Source organism: Panthera tigris, chromosome B2 (assembly GCF_018350195.1).
Source record: "Panthera tigris isolate Pti1 chromosome B2, P.tigris_Pti1_mat1.1, whole genome shotgun sequence".
Taxonomy (NCBI): domain Eukaryota; kingdom Metazoa; phylum Chordata; class Mammalia; order Carnivora; family Felidae; genus Panthera; species Panthera tigris.
The window spans coordinates 146997658-147016678 of NC_056664.1; positions in this window are offsets into that span (position 1 = coordinate 146997658).

Consider the following 19021-nt stretch of genomic DNA (forward strand, 5'->3'; position numbering starts at 1 on the left):
AAGAGTACATTTAGAAGGAATGAGCAAATTAGAAAAACACCATTTGATTATCATTACAGCAAGCATTTATTCAGGTGAAAATCATAAACAGATACTAAAAAAAGTGGATGCGATATTTAAGGAGAAACAAGATATTGACAGAATTTAAGGAGAAACAAGATACTGACAGAATCGCAAAGCATTTCCTCAAGAGATACTTTCTGATAACAAAGGTAAAGTAGTAACGTTATGGTAGAGAAACCTGGAAGACATAACTTGAGCAAAATGATCGAAATTAACATCACTGGGAAAGGGACAAGTCAGTGCTATGTGCCGTCTGATATAACGTACTAAAAACATCCATCTGTGTTGTTCCAGTGACAAATGCACACCCTGAATCTATTTGTTAGAAAACATCCAGCAATCACAGATTAAAGGGTGTTGAACACAACAACTAGTCTGTGCTTGTCAAAATGTCGCAGACTGATGAACTGTTCCAGGTTAAAGAAGACAAAAAGGAAGTGAGAACTAAAAGCAATGAGTATTCCTGGATTGGCTCTCTGATCAATTTTTTTCTTCTGCTAACACAGATATGACTGGGGCAATTGGTTACATGTGAGTGATGACGGGTGACTAACAAATATGTTAAAACCACCGATAACTTGCACTGCAGATATGTAAGAGACTGTCCTCGGTTTCAGGAAGCACACACTGAATTATTTACCTGTAAGGAAAAATATGTCTGCAACTTTACGAGGTCCAGAAAAAACTGATAGAATAGATGTATAATGACCTCAGTACATTAATGTATATTCCTATGTAAAATAAATCTGGTATCAACGTTGAGTAAAGGGCATATGAGAATTGTTCATGCTATTTTTGCTAAACTCTCTGTAAGTCTGAAATTATTTCACAATACCATGCTTTTGAGAATTACCATAATTAGGCACATCATTGCCAAACAGGTAAACATAAGAGAGGAGGAAACAATATTGAGAAAAGACCAATAAAAAAAAAAATTAAAGACAGAAAAACAATGATACAAATGATAGCTGACTTACCAGAAAAAAATGAGACCAGAATAATGGAATGCCATCTTATAAAGTATGAGAAGAAAGAAAGAAAAAAAAAGGAATGTCAGTCTCAAATTCTATAGCCGGTGATAATATACTCAAAAACTTAGAAGATAAAAAGACATTGAAAAGAAAGAAAAACTCAGTGAACTTATCACTAACAGACATGCACCACAAGGAAAGGAAATGTTATCAGAGGAAAACTGCAATCTTCTGAAAGAGATAAGGACCACCAAAATCAGCATAGGTATGAAAATATAAAAACACCAGATTTTAAACTCGTCTCTTATTTCCTTTATAACGTGTGTGATTAATGTGGGGCTAATGTCTATGTGGAGGTAAATTAGCAGACAGTGTGTATGACAAAACACTTCAATGGAAAGGCTGAAATTATTGCAGTGCATAAAAATGTAAAATCCAGCTAGATGCTATCTGTAAGAAATGTCCTTTAGAGACAGTTTGAAAGTAAAATGATACAAAATGCAAACAGGAGGCATAAAGAAGCTGGAATGCTTATATTAACATCAGACAAACTAGACTTCAAGGCAAGGTGTATCACCTGAGATAATGAGGGACATTTCAGAATGATAAAAAGTTCAGTTCATCATGAACACTTCATAATCATAAATGTGTTTGAACCTGACCGTCTCCATCAGAGTTCCACCAGAGAAACAGAATCCGTAGGATTTATATATTAAAAGATTTATTAAATGGGGTTGGCTTACATGGCTGTGGGCGTTGGCTGGGCAAGTCCAAAGTCTATCAAGGGCATCAGGAGGGGGCACACCGATGCTCTCAAGCACGAACTGAAGCTAGTCCACAGCTAGAATTTCTTCCTCGGAGAATCCTCCTCAGCTCTGCTCCTGAAGCCTTTCCACTGATTTCCTTTCCACTGATTGAGTGAGGCCCACCCAAGAGACTAATCTTCCTTACTTAAAATAAACTGATTATAGACGTCAGTCCAATCTACTAAACACACTCACAGCACACCCTAGATTAGTGTTAACTATGTAACTGGGGCAATAGGCTAGACAGGTTGACAAAGAAAACTGAATATCACACTGAGCCTAGAACTTCAAAACAGACCAAACAAAACCTCACGGACGTTCAGGAAGATACAGACAAACCCACAATCATAGTAGGAGATTTTCATACCTTTCTCTGGTAACCGAGAAAAGAATAAGACAAAGAATCAGTAAGCCTAAGGAATACCTGAACGGCATTATCAACTATCTTGATTAACGTGCACTTAAAAATAAAATACTGTAATGTAAAGCAATCATTGGGTATGCTATATATGTCCCATTACCACAAATTTAGTGGCTTAAAACAACACACATTTATCATTTCAGTTCCTGCGGGTTAGGCATCTGGACATGGTTTAGCTGGGTCTTTTGTTTGATGGTCTCATTAGGATGCAATGCTGGTGTTGACAGGGGCTGCATTTTCATCAGAGGCCAGACTGGGAAAGGATCGCCCTCCAAGCTTTTTCTGGTTTTTGGAGAATTTATTCCCTGGCAGCTGAAGGATTCATGAAGCTTGCTTTACTAAACCCAGCAAGCAAGAAAGAGACAGAGACAGAACCCAAAGACAGAGAAATCCCAAGTCAAGTCTGCTAACAAGACAAAATCTTGTATAACACAATCACGTCATTACAGGAGTAATAAAATATCCCTCTCCTTTTCCCTATTCTTTTGGTTATAAGCAAGGTACTGGTCTGACCCAACCTCAAGGGGAAAGAATTGCATAAAAGCCTAAGTACCAGGAGAGAGGATCTTGGGGGCCAGCTCAAAGTCTTTCTATGGCAATCCCCAAACCCAACAACTGAAGAAATCAAACTTTTTTCAAATTCACATGAAAGGAAAGATAAGACATATATAAATATATATATCAGAAAACAAAGGAAAAGTTTAGAATCCAGAAGCTAAACTCTCACTTAAAGAAGCTAGAAAAAGAGCACATATTAAAGCCAAAGTAAGAAGTAGAAAGGAAACTCTAAATATAAGATCAGAATGAATAAAATGGAAAGTAAACAATTGTAAAAAATAACAAATCACAGTGCTTGAGAGAGTAAGGGTGAAAAAGCTTTAAAAAAAACCCTCAAACTATCAAAATCATAATGAAAATGAGATATCATTACAGGTACAGACCCTACAAGCATTAAAAGATGAATGAGAAAACAAAATGAAAACTTTTTTGCCAATCAATTTAACAACATAGTGACAGTCATGATTTCTGAAAAATGCAACTTTAAAAATTGACTGTAGGTGAATAAAAATCTGAATAGCCCTTTATCTCTTAAGGAAATAAGAGATTTCCTTATTCCCTGACTTTCCTTATTCCCTTATGTCCCTGACTTCCCACTTATCTTTCAATTCACTATTGAGAACCTTTCCACAATCAGTATTCTAGGCCCAGATGGTTTTACCAATCAATTAATTCAAAGCCTAAAAAATAAGTACCATCATTTCAGAAATTAGAGGAGGAAAAAAACACCAATTCATTTTATTTAACCAAAACAAACCAGATAAAGACATTATAAGAAATTAAAATTATAAACAAATACCCCTCATGAAACTTGACAAAAATACACTTAGCAAACATGAGTGAATCAAATCCAGAAATACATAAAAAGGATACTATGACTAAGAGTATTTTATGCCAGAGATATAAGGATAATTGAATGATTAAATATCAATAATTCACCATATTAACAGAGAATAGTGACATTAACTATATAATTTGATCAAATAAAATGTAGACAAACATTTGATAATATTCAACCCCTATGCTAATAAAAGTTCTCCGCAAAGAAAAGGAAACTTTCTCAAATTAATAAGTCATTTAAAAATAATATAGTTAACATTACACTTAATAGGAAAAGTAATGCTTTTTCCCTAAAATTAGGAAACAAGAGAAGGATGTCTTCTCTCACCATTTTTATTCAACATTGTTCTGCAGGTACTAACCAGTGAAGACAAACAACAACATCAATATATATCAATATACATATATATTGATATATATACCGGTATATGTATATGTATATTGTATATATTACACACACACACACACACACACACACACACACCCCAGAATGTTCATAGCAGCTTTCTTCATTACAGCCAAAATCTGGACACCCAGATGTCCATCCGCAACAGAATGGACTAAGGAATGGTGCCACAAAAAGGAGCAAACCACTGACACACTTGAATGAATTTCAAAGTATGGAATAGAGCAAAGAACCTGGACACTAACAAGTACATTTTCTGTTTCCATTTATTTTTTTTAATTTCTTAATGTTTATTTATTTTTGAGAGAGAGAGAGACAGAGCACAAGGGGGGGAGGAGCAGAGAGAGAGGGAGACACAGGATCCGAAGCAGGCTCCAGGCTCCGAGCTGTCAGCACAGAGCCCGATGCGGGGCTTGAACTCACGAACTGCAAAATCATGACCTGAGCCGAAGCCGGACGCTCAACCGACTGAGCCACCCCGGCGCCCCTTATACGTTTCCATTTATATGAAGTTCTTGAACAGGAAAAATTATAGTGCTCAGGAGCAGAACACTGATTGCCTCTTGGGACAGAATTGAAGGAAAAGGCACGAATGAACCTCATGGAATGAAGAAACTGCTCTGTATCTTGATAAGGACATTGGTTATGCCAGTGCATGTGCTTCTCGAAACTCATTTAACTGAGATCTGCGCATTTCATTCCATGGAAAGTCATCTCTAAACTTTTTTAAAGCACTGCAGGAAAATACTGCGATTTAATGAATAGTATGAGTTACGGGCATGGGGTCTGAAAGACCTTTTTAAGTGAGTAGGGCTTGAATATGAACAATTATGTCGAGAATTTCCAAAAGATGAAAGCACGGAGTCACCGTGGTAGAGCAAAACCATGAGCCCCCAAGCATCATGTACGTACTTAGATTAGCTGCCCACCACACAATCTTGGCTGTCCATTGCCTGTTGTTCTAGCAAGGAGCAGATAAGGTCGTGTCCCTGACTTCCCACTTGCACCATCAGGAACTTTCCATCTTGTAAACACTCTCTGAACCTCTGATTCTACTGGGCTGGTCTCATACTACTGAAAGCCCCTCCGCTTCTGAATGTTGGCTCTCTGGTTGGCATTCGTGACAAGACAGAACCAAGAAAAGGATAAAGACATGTTTTTAGGGGTTCGGTTGCCTCCTAGAGGTTAAAAAGGCTATTGAGCTATTGATATGAGAATTGCCCTAAAGCCATCGTTACCTGTCATAGCTGGATTCTGATGAGATGGGGGTTGGGTGGAGAGAGTGCAGGTGAAGCTGTGAGGTTTATCATTAAGCTGCAGAGGAGGAGTGAGGAATTTGAAATGGAGGGAAATGCTGAGGTCACTGGAGTCCCGCAAATAGGCTGACAGACGGCTAAAGATTAAGGCACAGCGATTCATAATTAAAAGATGGCAAAAGCACTCCTGAGCTGGTTTATTCCAATGTAACAAATACATCAGGGAAAATGAAATGGACCAGTCCAATAAAACTTAGATATGGTGCCGATGGAAGTAAAACGTAAGGGCTTATTTGGGCAAGAAATGGAGATCTGTGGGACCTGAGATGTTGTTTTGGCTTCATCGATGTACTATTTTATTTCAGTCACTTGACCTTTCTTTCTTTCTCTTTTCTTTTCCCCGGCTGAAAATTGAAATAATAAATAGTTTTTCAGCCTTTTCAATAGTACAGATCAATTGTGGGGGTACACGTAATCAATACAAAATTACCCAAGTTTAGCACGTGGCAAGAAAAAACACTGATTCACAGATATAAATAATCTGAAATTTTTATTATGGGGAAATAGATCATAGAATGAAGATATGTCTTCAGGGAAAATATCAAGAACTAGACAGAAATATGTTTGCAACACACACCTCAAAACGAACTGCTTCTTATAATTGAAGACAAAAAGAAACACAAGGACATGAATTAATGGTTTTGGTTTCCTTTCTTTTCATCTCGTGGCTGGGAGGATGGAACATAGTGATGAAAAACAGACCATGAACGAGAAATAGAAGCCATCCAAGTGGCCATTGTAATATGCTCATGATTCTGCATTTTGATGATGACATCATTACATCAACCTAATATGTGATGGCTTTATTATCAGGTTAAAATTATACTGTCTTAGGCCAGATGTGCTGAGCATGTCAGGGCTAATGCTAGTAATTAAATTAACTGTCAACTGTTCCATAGTTAGGTGAGTCCAAGGGTCTGGAGGGTGTCCCACAGCCCCCACATGGCCAACTCTATAAACTAACTCATATCTAACATTCGGAAGGGGATTTAACTCCTTTAACTGCATAGACTTGGTCCCTGTTAAAATTCAAATGCCCCAACGTAGACGTGCACCGTGTGTGAGGCGTCAGTCCTGTTGTGTGAACAAAGGATCTGAGTGCAGGTGTTTCGGAAACCATTAGATGCCGCCATATCTACCCGCCCCGTCCTCTTTGTTAAAGGGCTCCATTTGCCAGACGTTTGCCACACGTCCGTCATGCCTAAGTCGAAATTATTCAGCGGGGCTTCTGGAAGTGCAGCAACCATATTTTCTGGACAGCTAAGGAGGAAAACAAAGGGCTGGGTGCTTGATGGCAGGCTGTCCAGAGACAACGTTCCAACCTAGATGACAACTTCCAGGCTACTTGACATGTGACAAAGAGATGATCTAATACACATTCATCTTCTTTAAGCTATTATGGTAGAGTGTAAATAGCTCATGTTTTAAGCTGTTTAAATATTATAATAGCTTATAATTTTAAGATATTGAAATTAGGGATTTTATTATTTGCAAATGAACACAATTTCTAACTAAAGCCACAGGAATTACAAGAATCAGAACTGCTTTCTGAGACTGAAATCAAAACAAATGTGTGACATAAGTTAACCATTTGACAGAGTATCTGATGTTCATTCTTCCAGATGACCTGAGCTGAACGCATCACCCGGGCAGGAAGGGAGAGGAGTCATGGGGCCAGAAGGCAGCCCAGAACGACAATGCCAACGTGGCAGAGACAAGAGCAACGCGCCCCACCCCCAACTTTTCCCAAGCAGGTGCACATGGTACACTTGGAGCATCCCTGTTTCCCTTAGCACGTGCACACGTGTGTCCGCACACCTTGGGGCCTGAGATTGTGGACACATAACACCCTTTCCCTTCCCTGCACCTCAGGCCCAGTGAAAACCAGAGCCGTGAGACAGCCTGAGGTCTGCACGCTGCCACCGGTAGGAATGCAGAGGGCAGGTGACTCGACCACACCCCTGGCGCAGGGGACAACCGCGACATCCCCCACAGCTCCGCACACTGCCAAGAGCAGAAACAGGAAGTGCTCCCTAGAGACGCGCGATCCCTCCAGAGAGCCTCCACCTGTGAGAGGGAGTGCACACCACAGACTCACGGCCTCCTCCACACGGAGGCATGAAAAAGGGGACAGTGCACACACGCACACACACACACACACACACACACACACACACACACACACACTGCTGAGATGCACCTCCTGTGCCTCAGCTCGAGCAACAGGTCAGCAATGAAGTGGTTGTTTTAATGATGACTGACGCAGTCCCCTTTTCTTCCCTGGACTTTTTGCATTGTTTCTTTGGGCCAATGTTGACTTTGTTCTGAATTCAAGGATCCTCAAGATTAACTTTATGTCCTAATAAGACTTCAAGATTCTCTAGAAAACAGCAAAGCTACGTAGATAAAGGAAGTATCCAAACATTTTTGCAACCTTAATATAAACTCTCTAGATTTCATACACAGTTGGAGCCACAGAAGACATCGGCAATGATCAAAGCGACCCTTTTACTTTATAGGCGAGCAACCCACATCAAAAAGCGGTGAAGTGAGTCTCTCAGGATAATCCCTGGTTACTACCAGATTTAGGACTTGACCCAGGGTTTGGGATTTGCAGAGGACTTACCCACTGCTCCCCTAGCATTGCAGCGCCTGCTTTCTTCCCCTGCGTAAGGAGCACCTCAAAGAGCCTAGACTCAGAGCACACGGGTGCCTTGTGCTCCCACAGAGCTCCTGAAGGCCAACAACATATGGCCTGAAGTCTTAAGAAATACGGTCAAAAAAGCCATTCCCAAAGCCCGATCACAGATCTTCTAAAATTTCCAAAGATGGGCAGAGGCTCTTGATTGCCATGATGACGAGTGATAAGACACATCCTGCTGAACATGAGAACAGAATAGTCTTCAAAAGCAGGCGATTCTCAGTCTCATTTAGTGGATTTCTTTCTGCTGAATGGTTCTGTCTCTCTAAAGTCATGCTAACCCTGCAGGTTTTTTGAGGACTTAATTTTACACCCTTCCTTAGAACTTTATCTTCTGTAATAATGGTCATTTGCTTAAGTGCTATAAAATCGAGATGACATAACCTTCTCCCTTGAAAAAGCAAAATGGTCAAATTACTACCAAAAAAAGGCTTAAAAAAAAAAGACATCAGCTTGCACTTGGTTATGTACCAATTGAGAGGAACAATAAGAGACAATAAAATTGTCCAGAGAGAATTAAAAACATTGAAGCGTCTGCTTTTACTTTTCACCACACCCCTGTAATTCCAAACAATATCCTTGATAAGCTATCCCTCCCCACTGTGGCATTGCCTAAACTCACCTTGATCCATCAACGCCTGTACTGTTGACTCTCAGCTGTGTACAGTCAGAGCCGACATTAGACTAACCCAGTGGTCGATAGTTACTGTAGTATCCAAGGTCTGGGCACACGGTCGGAGAAAAGTAAATCATACCCCTTTTAGAGATTTATATGGATGCTCTGAGCAAAAGCATCTCTGACTTAGATCCCATGGTGCTGGAGCTATGTAAGCCAGGAGCTGCTAAAAACGGTCTCCTGGAGCTGAGAGAACTGCCCAGGAAATGAGGGTATTTTAGAGGGAAGGTGGAGCCAAGACACGGACAGACAGACTGCCGATGATGTGTCTGAAGTCACAGATGTGGCCGGTTCTGATATTGAGGCAACATCTTTTCTATATATATATTCATTCATTTGAACTTTCGAATTCTGCCATTTGCAACGGAAAGTATCCTAACGGATAAAATGTCACGTGCTCATTCCATATTTCCCATCATGTTGTCAGACGCCCAACCCTTTCGTATGCTTCTAGTCTTCAATGTCAGTTCGATTTTCCATGTTCTACGAAGTCTCAATTCTTCTGATGGACCTAATTGGTCATTTTCTGAGCTCCCGTTGAACTGTGTCTGTTGGCTTTACTCACAGTATCAAAACCTGGTTTCTTTCATCATCTCCTACTTGAAGATAATAGGCATGACGAGTTAAAACATCTGTAAAATGTGCTTACAACTAAGCAACAGTCATTGATCATACAACTACTTAGTTGTGAATACAGCAGATACTTTCACTCTTATCTTGCATATGAGTAACACCTAGTTTTTCCTGAAATTATCCCCTCCCTTGGCTGCCAGGATACATCTTATTCTTGTCAAACTAAAAGACGATCAATCTTTTCTCTTTGTAACATGCTTCCATTGCTCCCCAAGGTGCCGTCAAGGGTAAAGGAAAACCCCGTTTCTGGCGCAGGTCACAATGTAAAATCATGTTTGTTTACGGACTGTTGCTCTGATTCCATCTTTTCCACTGGTTAGAATCTAAGCTTCCTGACCCTTCAAGACTCTTATATACTCTGTTTACTACTGTGTCCCAGTCACTTAGTGTCCTTTCCCTCAAGCATTAGGGAATTCGGTAGTTATTTGTGGGATAAATGAGTGGATGAAGCCAAACTTAGCATCCCACACCCTTCGGGGCACACCTTTCTGTCTCTACTGCTCTGGGGGACCCTCCGTGCCCACATCAGCACAGTGTGCCACGGCCATGCCCACTTTGCTGACCTCACTCCTCTTCTCCCCTCGGTCTGGAGACCTCCTACCAGTATTTTTACCTAATTTCTCTCTTTTGAAATTTGTCTACCAGTCTTTCCTGACCTCTTCCCTCCTCTACCATCTGGAGTAGGTACTGTTTATCTACTCTGATAGTTACTTCTGGAACCCTTTGTTCCAGTTGTTACCACAGTGCATTGTGGTGTTCTGAGCCTTTGTCTGCCTCTCCTTTTGAGTGCAGGAATGCTGCCATTTCTGTCAATATCTCCAACACAATAACATATCTTTTTTTTAGTTTTTTTAATGTTTATTTATTTTTGAGAGAGAGAAAGAGAGACAGCATGAGTGGGGGAGGGGCAAAGAGAGAGAGAAAGCATGAGCAGGGGAGGGTGAGAGAGAGAGAGAGACAGACAGACAGACAGAATCTGAAACAGACTCCAGGCTCTGAGCTGTCAGCACAGAGCCCAACACAGGGCTCGAACTCTGAATGGGAGATCATGACCTGACCTGAAGTCAGACACTTAACCGACTGAACCATCCAGGAGCCCCAATAACATAATGCCAAGATCTACTTTTAAGAATAAGTAGTTTATTGACGGGGCGCCTGAGTGGCTCAGTCGGTTCAGCGTCTGACTTCGGCTCGGGTCATGATCTCACAGTTCCTGAGTTCGAGCCCCACATTGGGCTCTGTGCTGACTGTTCAGAGCCTGGAGCCTGCTTCGAATTCTGTGTCTCCCTCTCTCTCTGCCCCTCCCCTGCTCTCTCTCTCTCTCTCTCTCTCTCAAAAATAAATAAACACTAAAAACTAGTTTATTCACAATGAGAAACTTGGATTCCAGGTTCACACAAAGACATTGTAGGTCATTTCTGCGCCGTGTTACAGCTTTAGTATCCTGGCATTAGCATCGTTCCACAAAGATGTTTGAATATATACTAGCTACACTATAATTCTGGCCTTGAACTAAAGAAAAAAATTGTATTTTCTATCCAGAAAATAAAGGGGAAAAAATGCTACAAAGTAAATGATTTAGCCATAAAGTGGACATGTTACATCACCGTGAATCATCTTTTTTAAATTTCACTAGTTCACCATATGTCACTGTAGTGGGTTGTTTGCAAAACGTCTGCCATAATTACCTCCCTGTGTCCATACACTTGCATAATCCACTCCCACATGGAGTCGCAGATTGCCCATGTTACTTGTTTGGGGTGGAACAATAGCAAACAGACAGAGACAGAAACATGAAAAATGCGTGTTCATTGGGTCCTGCTGTCTCGTGCTACCCAGGATCTTTCTGTCACCATGTGAAGGACCCTGCGCTCACCTGACGATGTAGTTAAGAGCCTTCACGGAGCAGAAATGAGCCAACCAACTAAGCATCCCACACATTCCACACACCCTAGACCCCCAGCCAGCCTGCCAACGGCCAGACATGAGTGAGGCCTTCTGGATCATCCAGTCCTGACTGTGCCCATGCAGAACAGAAGATTCCCCCGGCTTACCCACAGCATCCTGGGAAATAATACATGTTCATTGTTTCTAACCACTAAGTTTGGGGATGGCTCATTATTTAGTGAAAGCTAACTAATAAGGTCATGGAATTTGAATAATTGGGCTACACCCATAAAATATATAATCAAACCAGAAAATAACTTTAGTTGAGGTAACTAAACCGAATAGATTTTTCATTTAATACTGAAAGAGTCATGCTTGAAATCCGTCTTATCTTCAAAATCCATTCATTGACTCAACAAATGTTATTGAGCACCTACTCACATATTTACATAATTCACTTATGTGAATTAAACAGTGAATTATTTGAGACTCATCATCCGGTTCAGGACGCACCTTTGCTCGGATGGGACTTAAATGCAGAGACACCAGCACCAGGAAAACTTTTGAAGGAAGGGATGACGTTGACTGAAACTGCGGTACAATTTTTCTACAAGCTCAGAAGGAAAAGGAGAGAAAGAAAGAGAAGCAGATTTTTGTTTCCCTCTGAGTCAAGAAGGAAGCAGGAAATAAATATTTGTTCTCCGTTGGTGGGGACTTGAGAGAAAATGAAATAACGCGCGGCATACCAATGGAGGATACACACAAATGATGGCTGTTTGCTGGCCCACAGGCGCCACGGGGTGATGTGACATCTGGAGCCATGGGGTGACAGGGGAGCCAGCTTCCACGCTGTCCCCGCAATGCTGCCCCTGGAGAATGTCCAGTCAGGGGGCATGTGTGGCAAACCCATTTGGAAAACCCATTTGGAAAATTAGCCTCAATCACCCCTTCCTTCTCTAAGTCCATCTGAAAGCAAAGTGGCTCCTTCCCTTCTTCAAGGGTAGCATCACTCTAGTGTTGAGCAAGGCTTGTGCCCACATTAATTATGAGTCTCGACCCATGCTTGAGACTCATAAAATGTAGGAAATGACTTGCTTTGTATCGGGGAAAGACAGAGTAATAAAGTGGCAGGAAGAGGGAGAGATAAAAGTCATAAAAAGGCAGCAGCCAAGCCAAAGAATCTGTCCCAGGGGAGGCGTATTCCAAGGAAAGGATGAACTGGTGCCACACCGGCTTGTGGTTTTAAATGAAAAGACTTATTAGACAATCAAATCAATGAGACAGCCCTGAGACACAGTGGAGCGCCCCACCACGGGGCTCCCCTTGAAGCAGGAAGATCACCGCAGTTTGACTTACACAGAAACAAGCACCCCAGGAACTGGCCAGAGCAAAAGGGGATTCTGCCGTGGGCTTGGGGATGCCCATGTTCGCATGTACCTGCGCATGCCCGCAGTTATGCCTGAAGATATATAACATGTTTTATGTACATTATATATAGTACACACATACATGGGTGGGGATGTTACATCGTGGGCTACTTCTGGCCATGTTTATGTAGCCTGTATACGTACCGAATAGGTTCCCTTGACAAAGAGTTTAAGGCAACTCGTTAGATAGCCTTTCAAAAAACCAACTGTTTAGTTAATTCAGCAAACAAACTATGTGCTAAATACTCCCCAGGGACAAGGACCATACTGGGCCTGAGACATACAGTGAGATGGAGAAAAGAGAAATGGTGTTTGCGCTCACATAGGCTGTCATCTAGAGGGGAAGCGGAGAATTGTCGACCAATCACAAAAATGGATGCATAATTACCACAGCTATGAGTGCTATCATTAAAAAAGTACCACCATCGTGCATAAAAGAGGCAGGCGACCTAATCGGGGAGATCAACAAAACCTCCTCAAACAAATCACTTTTGAAGTATAATCTGGAGGATGAGAAGAAGCTGTCTCAGTGACGCTGGATAGGCTGGGAGGAGAAGGGACTGCAGGGGGGAGCCTGTGATGAGGGATAGGATGGGGTTTTCAAGGTCTTGTGAAGGTCACTACAGCTTAACTACAGACCATAACAGAGGGAAATGTAGATGAGGCCACAGACTTGGGGAGAGGCCAGGCTGGCCAAGCCTTCGAAGCTATGGAAGACTCTAGACGATAGCCAATGAAAACTTTAAGCAAAGGCTAACGTAGCCAGATTTGCTTTTTTGTTTGTTTGTTTTTTTAAAGAGAGAGAGAGAGCATGAGTGGGGAAGGGGGCAGAGGGAGAGAGACAGAGAGACAGAGAGATTGAGAATGTTAAGCAGGCTCCCAACCTGGGCCTCAATCCCACAAGGATCCGATCATGACCTGAGCCACAATCAAAAGTCTCACGCTCAACTGACTGAGCCACTCAGGAGCCCCCAGATTTGTTTTTTGCAAACAATGAAGCTGTCACGCAGGGAAGAAAGCGAGAACGTGAGAGGATGCTAGGGTATTCCAGGTGAAAGGTGAATGTCATTTGTGCCACTGAACAGGAAAAAGAGGTAGTAAGAAGGAAACAGATTTGAATTCATTGTGATTTAATCTGTTTCTTCCTCATATTATTTTTCTTTGAGCACTAGATCCATTGACAGGCAAATATCCAAACCATGAGGCTCCAGAATATGCCTTGGATTTTTAATCATTGTTGATAGGTTCTATGCAACCATCTTGACTGGTGCAGAGACAGAGGCACCAATGGCTATAGACTGAATGTTTGTGTTTCCCCCAAGTTCATATACTGAAACCCTATGCCCCCACCCCAGTGTGACGATAGAACCAGGTGGAGCCTTTGGGAGGCAATTAGGGTTAGATGGGGTCAGCCAGGTGGGGTCCTCACGGTGGGATTAGTGCCCTTAAAGAGTCACCAAAGAGCTTACTTCCTGGCTCTGCTGTCTGCAGAGGGTACAGGAAGTGGGCAGTCTGCAACCCAAAAGAGGGTTCTCACTCGAACCTGACCATGTTGACTCTCTGCTCTTGAACTTCCAGCCTCCAGAATTTTGAGAAGTAAGTTTTTGTTGTTTATAAGCACCCAGTCTATGGTACTCTGTTTTACAGTCCAAACCATTGACCTAATACCAACCTCTGAGTTTTACCACCACTTTCCAGACTATGTTCCAGCAAACAGTTGTGTACTACAGAACATATGCTCAGTCAAAACAGCTCAGCCTCTGAAAACACTGGGAAACTGCGAACTAACCGCCCTTTGTATATTAATGTCTCTGAGGAGTCTTTTAGAAGAGATACCCGTTGGACATCATTTGACCTGACGTCTACAAAATGCATTTGACCCAGAAACATGTACTGTTCTTTTGTCTTGTGTTGTTTTGGTGCGCTATTCTTCTTCTTCTGGAACACCCGTTTGTGTACCTTTTAAAATAGGATCATAATTATTTCAGGTACCATGAGATTGTGATGTGAACCCTTGATTGCCACCCACACTTTCTTAGGACTCCATTAGTAACACAAAAGGTTTCCAACTGACTCAGAAATATGAGGATTAAAGATTCACAGCTTCCCTTTAAGGTGAATTGATAATGCCTAGCCTCGATGCTTTATATTCTTTTTCCAAAAACAACAATGAATTCCCTTTTTCTGAGCAAGAACCACACTTTCCCCTCCCAGTAACTTCTTCTGACCCATAACACTTGCTCTCTTACTGAAGCCCGCACTTGTTAAGCACGAAGATGTGAACTAACCTACTTCACGGTGAATGTGCCATTAACAATATCGTTAAGAAACCAAACTCTTGCCCATTTTTTAAGCTGTGTCAAAAGGACTGGAAAGGCGGAAGAAAAAGGAAACGATGCAACTTTTTAAAATATTTTTCTCCGCTTAAAAAGAGCTTTTTTAATCACCTATTTTTTAATTAAAGTATAACTCACATGCAACGTTCCAGTAATTTCCGGTGTGCGAGATGATGCAATGTTGGCAAACACCGGGAACCGATCACCACATCACGTCACGTCAGTCACAGTGCGCTGTTATAATTTTTTCATGAGAACTTTCAAGATCTGTCGTTTTCGCAACTTTCCAAGGTGTAGCACAGTATTAATACTATCGTCACCGTGCTGTAGCTACACCCCCAGGACTGATTTATTTTATAACTGAAGATTTCTCCCGCTTGAGCCCTCCATTCATTTCACCCGCCTCTTGCCCCCACTCCCTCTGGCAACCACCCATCTGCTCTCTGTATCTATGAGTTTTGTCAAAACAAACAAACACCTATTTTTAAGCAGTTTCTTCCAATCAACACAAATAGCAAATATAGATCCGCATACATTATCCCTTGAATTTTCACAGGCTTCGCTAGAAAAAGAGATCCCCCCGCCCCCGCCAGTGGAGATACATGAATACAGTTCTTTTTTAAAAGACAGTTTACAAAAAGTGTTCCCCAAAAATACTTTTTGTTTCCTTCCCAGCAGTATCATCTATTGACTATTTTTCTCTTGAAAATAGAATTGTTTTCTTCCTCCCTTTCAGAAGGAGCCAGCATCATGAAGAACTAAGTACATACGTTGATTTCTTACACGTGTCTCATCCCCTGCGTCTAACTGTCTGCCCATAATTCCTGATGGGAAGCAGTCCTTTAAGAAACACTTGGCGGTAAAGCAATGATGGCAGAAACTACAGTGACCACTTTGGACTGAGTTTCTTTAATGATGAGGGCATCGCACATACATTATTTCATCTTTGCCACTGAGCTTTAAAGTGGGTAGTTTTTGTTATCCTCATGTGTCCGTCCGTTTGGGCTGCTGTAACAAAAATACCACAGACCAAGGGCTTGTAAACAACAGACATTTATTTCTCACGGGTCTGAGGGCTGGAAGTCCAAGTCCAGGGACTGGTAGATCCAGCGTCTGGTGAGAACCTGCATTCTGGTTCCCAGAGAGCTGTCTTCTGCCTGTTTCCTCACTCATTGGAAGGGCAAGGGTGGGGGTCTCTGGGGTCCCTCCAGAAGGACACTAATCCCTATCATGAAGACTCCTCCCTCATCATCTAATTACCCACCAAAGGCCCTCCTCTAACACCGTCACATTGCAGGTTAGGTTTCAACATACGCGTTTGGGGAGGGCACAAACATTCGGTTTACGGACCTCCATTTTACAGACGTGCAAACTTAGACAAAGACCAACTCCAGTATGATTCCTGGATTGTATGTCCAGGCAGCACCCAGATCTGCCTGCTTGGAAGAAAGCTCTCCTCACCCTACCCCTATGCTCTCTCAACACCCATCGAATGTCAGCCAACACCCAAAACTGCTCATATAAATGTCTGTCTTTGGGTAATTTATTACCTTATTTTTGCTCAGTGGTCTTGCGATCACTTCTCAGAAAGTGATTCTATGACTTCGGCCTTATTTACGCTATCGAGAGTGCTGCTGTAATTTCCCGTGTGCTCAGCATGTGCCCCCCCTGCCCCTCTGAATCACCACTTTGCAGAGCCATAAACTATGTCTCCATAATGGTAAGTTTCAACCACCCCCCCCCAGTGCCTTCTCTTTCTCTACAAAGATATTTAATGAAATGTACTTAAAAACAAAAGCCTGCAGAAAACTGAGTAATCACAACATAATGACAGGAAAGTATCAATTCATTCCATAAATTTTTGGCAAGAATCCATTCTTTCCAGGCACTGTGTTGGGACTGTACATAAAACAGTAAACAAGACAGACTTTTTGACCGCAAGGAACTTTCAGTACCGTAGGAGACACAAACAAAGAAAGAGAATTCATAATGTGAAAAGCACTACCTTAGGGGTAAGTCCAGGGACTCTGGGATTAATGACTCTGTTTGAAGTTTCTGGAATAACCTCCTGAAGAAAGTGATGTCTCAACTAAGAAAATGAGTAGAACTGAACCAAATGAAGAGAACAGTGCAAGTGTTCCATACACACACACACACACACACACACACACACACACACATCATATATAGGCCTTTATACACAACAGGGGCAGTTAGCTGGAATGCACAGTGCGAGGATAAGTCCTCAGAGTTACAGGAAACTACTTGTTAGGCAGAGGGCGATATAACCAGATTCGTATAGAGCCAGCACTCTGTTTTCAAGGTGGAGAATAAATTGGAGATAATGAAATCTGTGGCTGAAGTTTGAATTAGAGGCTGTTAACTGCAGGAAGTGATGTGTGGCTGTTGAGTCTTGCACGTAGAGAGTTCTCTAACCTTTATCTGTACATCATGCAAGTGGGAAATTCAGGATCTATATGGGGTCTGGACAATCCGTTTGTGCAAGAAATAGAGAGGTGAGAGAAACAAGCTGAGTACGAGCCGTAGAAGGGGTGTCTGGGTGGCCCAGTCAGTTGAGTATCCAACTTCAGCACAGGTCATGATCTCACAGTTCATGGGTTCGAGACCCACGTCAGCTCTGTGCTGAAAGCTCAGAACCCGGAGCTTGATTCCAGTTCTGTATGTCTTCTCTCTCTCTGCCCCTCCCCTGCTCTCACCCTGTCTCTCTCTCTCTCTCTCTCTCTCTCTCTCTCTCTCTCTATCTGTTTCTGTCTCTCAAAAATAAATCAACATTTAAAAAAATCTAAAAAGTCAGAGAAGATGTTGATATGAAAGAGACTGACAAGGACCACGTAGGTAGTGGGAAGAGAAGAGCCTAGGACACAGGCACAGGGCCGACAACACTTACAGGCAGAGAACGTGATTGCTGTCAGGAAGACTTGGAAGGATGAGCAAGAGAAGAAGGAAAACCGAGACACTACAGTCATGAAAGTCAGAGTGAAAGGTGGACTCAGGTGGGGAGAAGATTGTGAAGTGGCCTCCAAGACCCTCAGTGAAGGGCAGGGTGTATATTTCTGCAGATCTGTGATGAGCAGGAGGTAAAACTATACAGCACATATGTTGGAAAAGCTGAGCTCTGTGTGTGTGTGTGTGTGTGTGTGTGTGTGTGGTTCTGTTTGATTTCTTTTATTTGTTCATTTATTTAATACAAGGTGGAGAAGTAATAGTCTAGAAATAGAGGTTGGACTGAAGGAAAATGTCACCCTCTCCTTCTGAACTCGATGGAGGTGAAAGTAAGGGAAATGAGCACCAGCCGTTGATGTGACGGCCACCATGGCACAGCTGAGGCCGGTAACTGAAGGGAACATTGAAGGAGGAAGTCAAGATGTAGTTCTCTCATCATGGGAGTGTGGTGTGTTTGGGCACAGAGGGTTATTTGGGGAGGAGCGGGGCAAGTGCGCACAGAAGGAGAGGTAAGGAGGCGGCAAGTGCAGGAAGGGACCCACAGGAGAGGCACAGCACTGCTGGGTGACTGATGGTGGTTTGGCGTAAGCAAGGTGGGGCTGGAAGACAGTAGGTCTTCCAGTGTTGCGCCAGTCATCTCCAAGTCAGTTTGTGAGGGTGTGGGAAAGGATGCCCAGGACCTAAGAGAAGCTACTAAAGTCTGGACAGACCACGCCCCTCACAAGTCCTAGTCCAAGGAAGCAAGCCTGCATTCAAGTACTCGGTTTTCAGGTCTCTCCCAGTGGTGGCCTCCAAGGACGTCAGCTATGGCATCTCTTAATGGAAACTCATAGATTGATGCTTCTTTTGATTTCTGGCTTCTGAAACTTATTCCAATCTCCCTTCTAGATGAGAGGAAAGGCTCTTACTTGGCAATGCCCTTGCAAACACGGGCCAGCACATCAAAGAAAGCATGCAAACAAAGAGAAGTGATTGAGAAGTCATGATGACCAAGTGGGGATGATCCACTGTGCGGT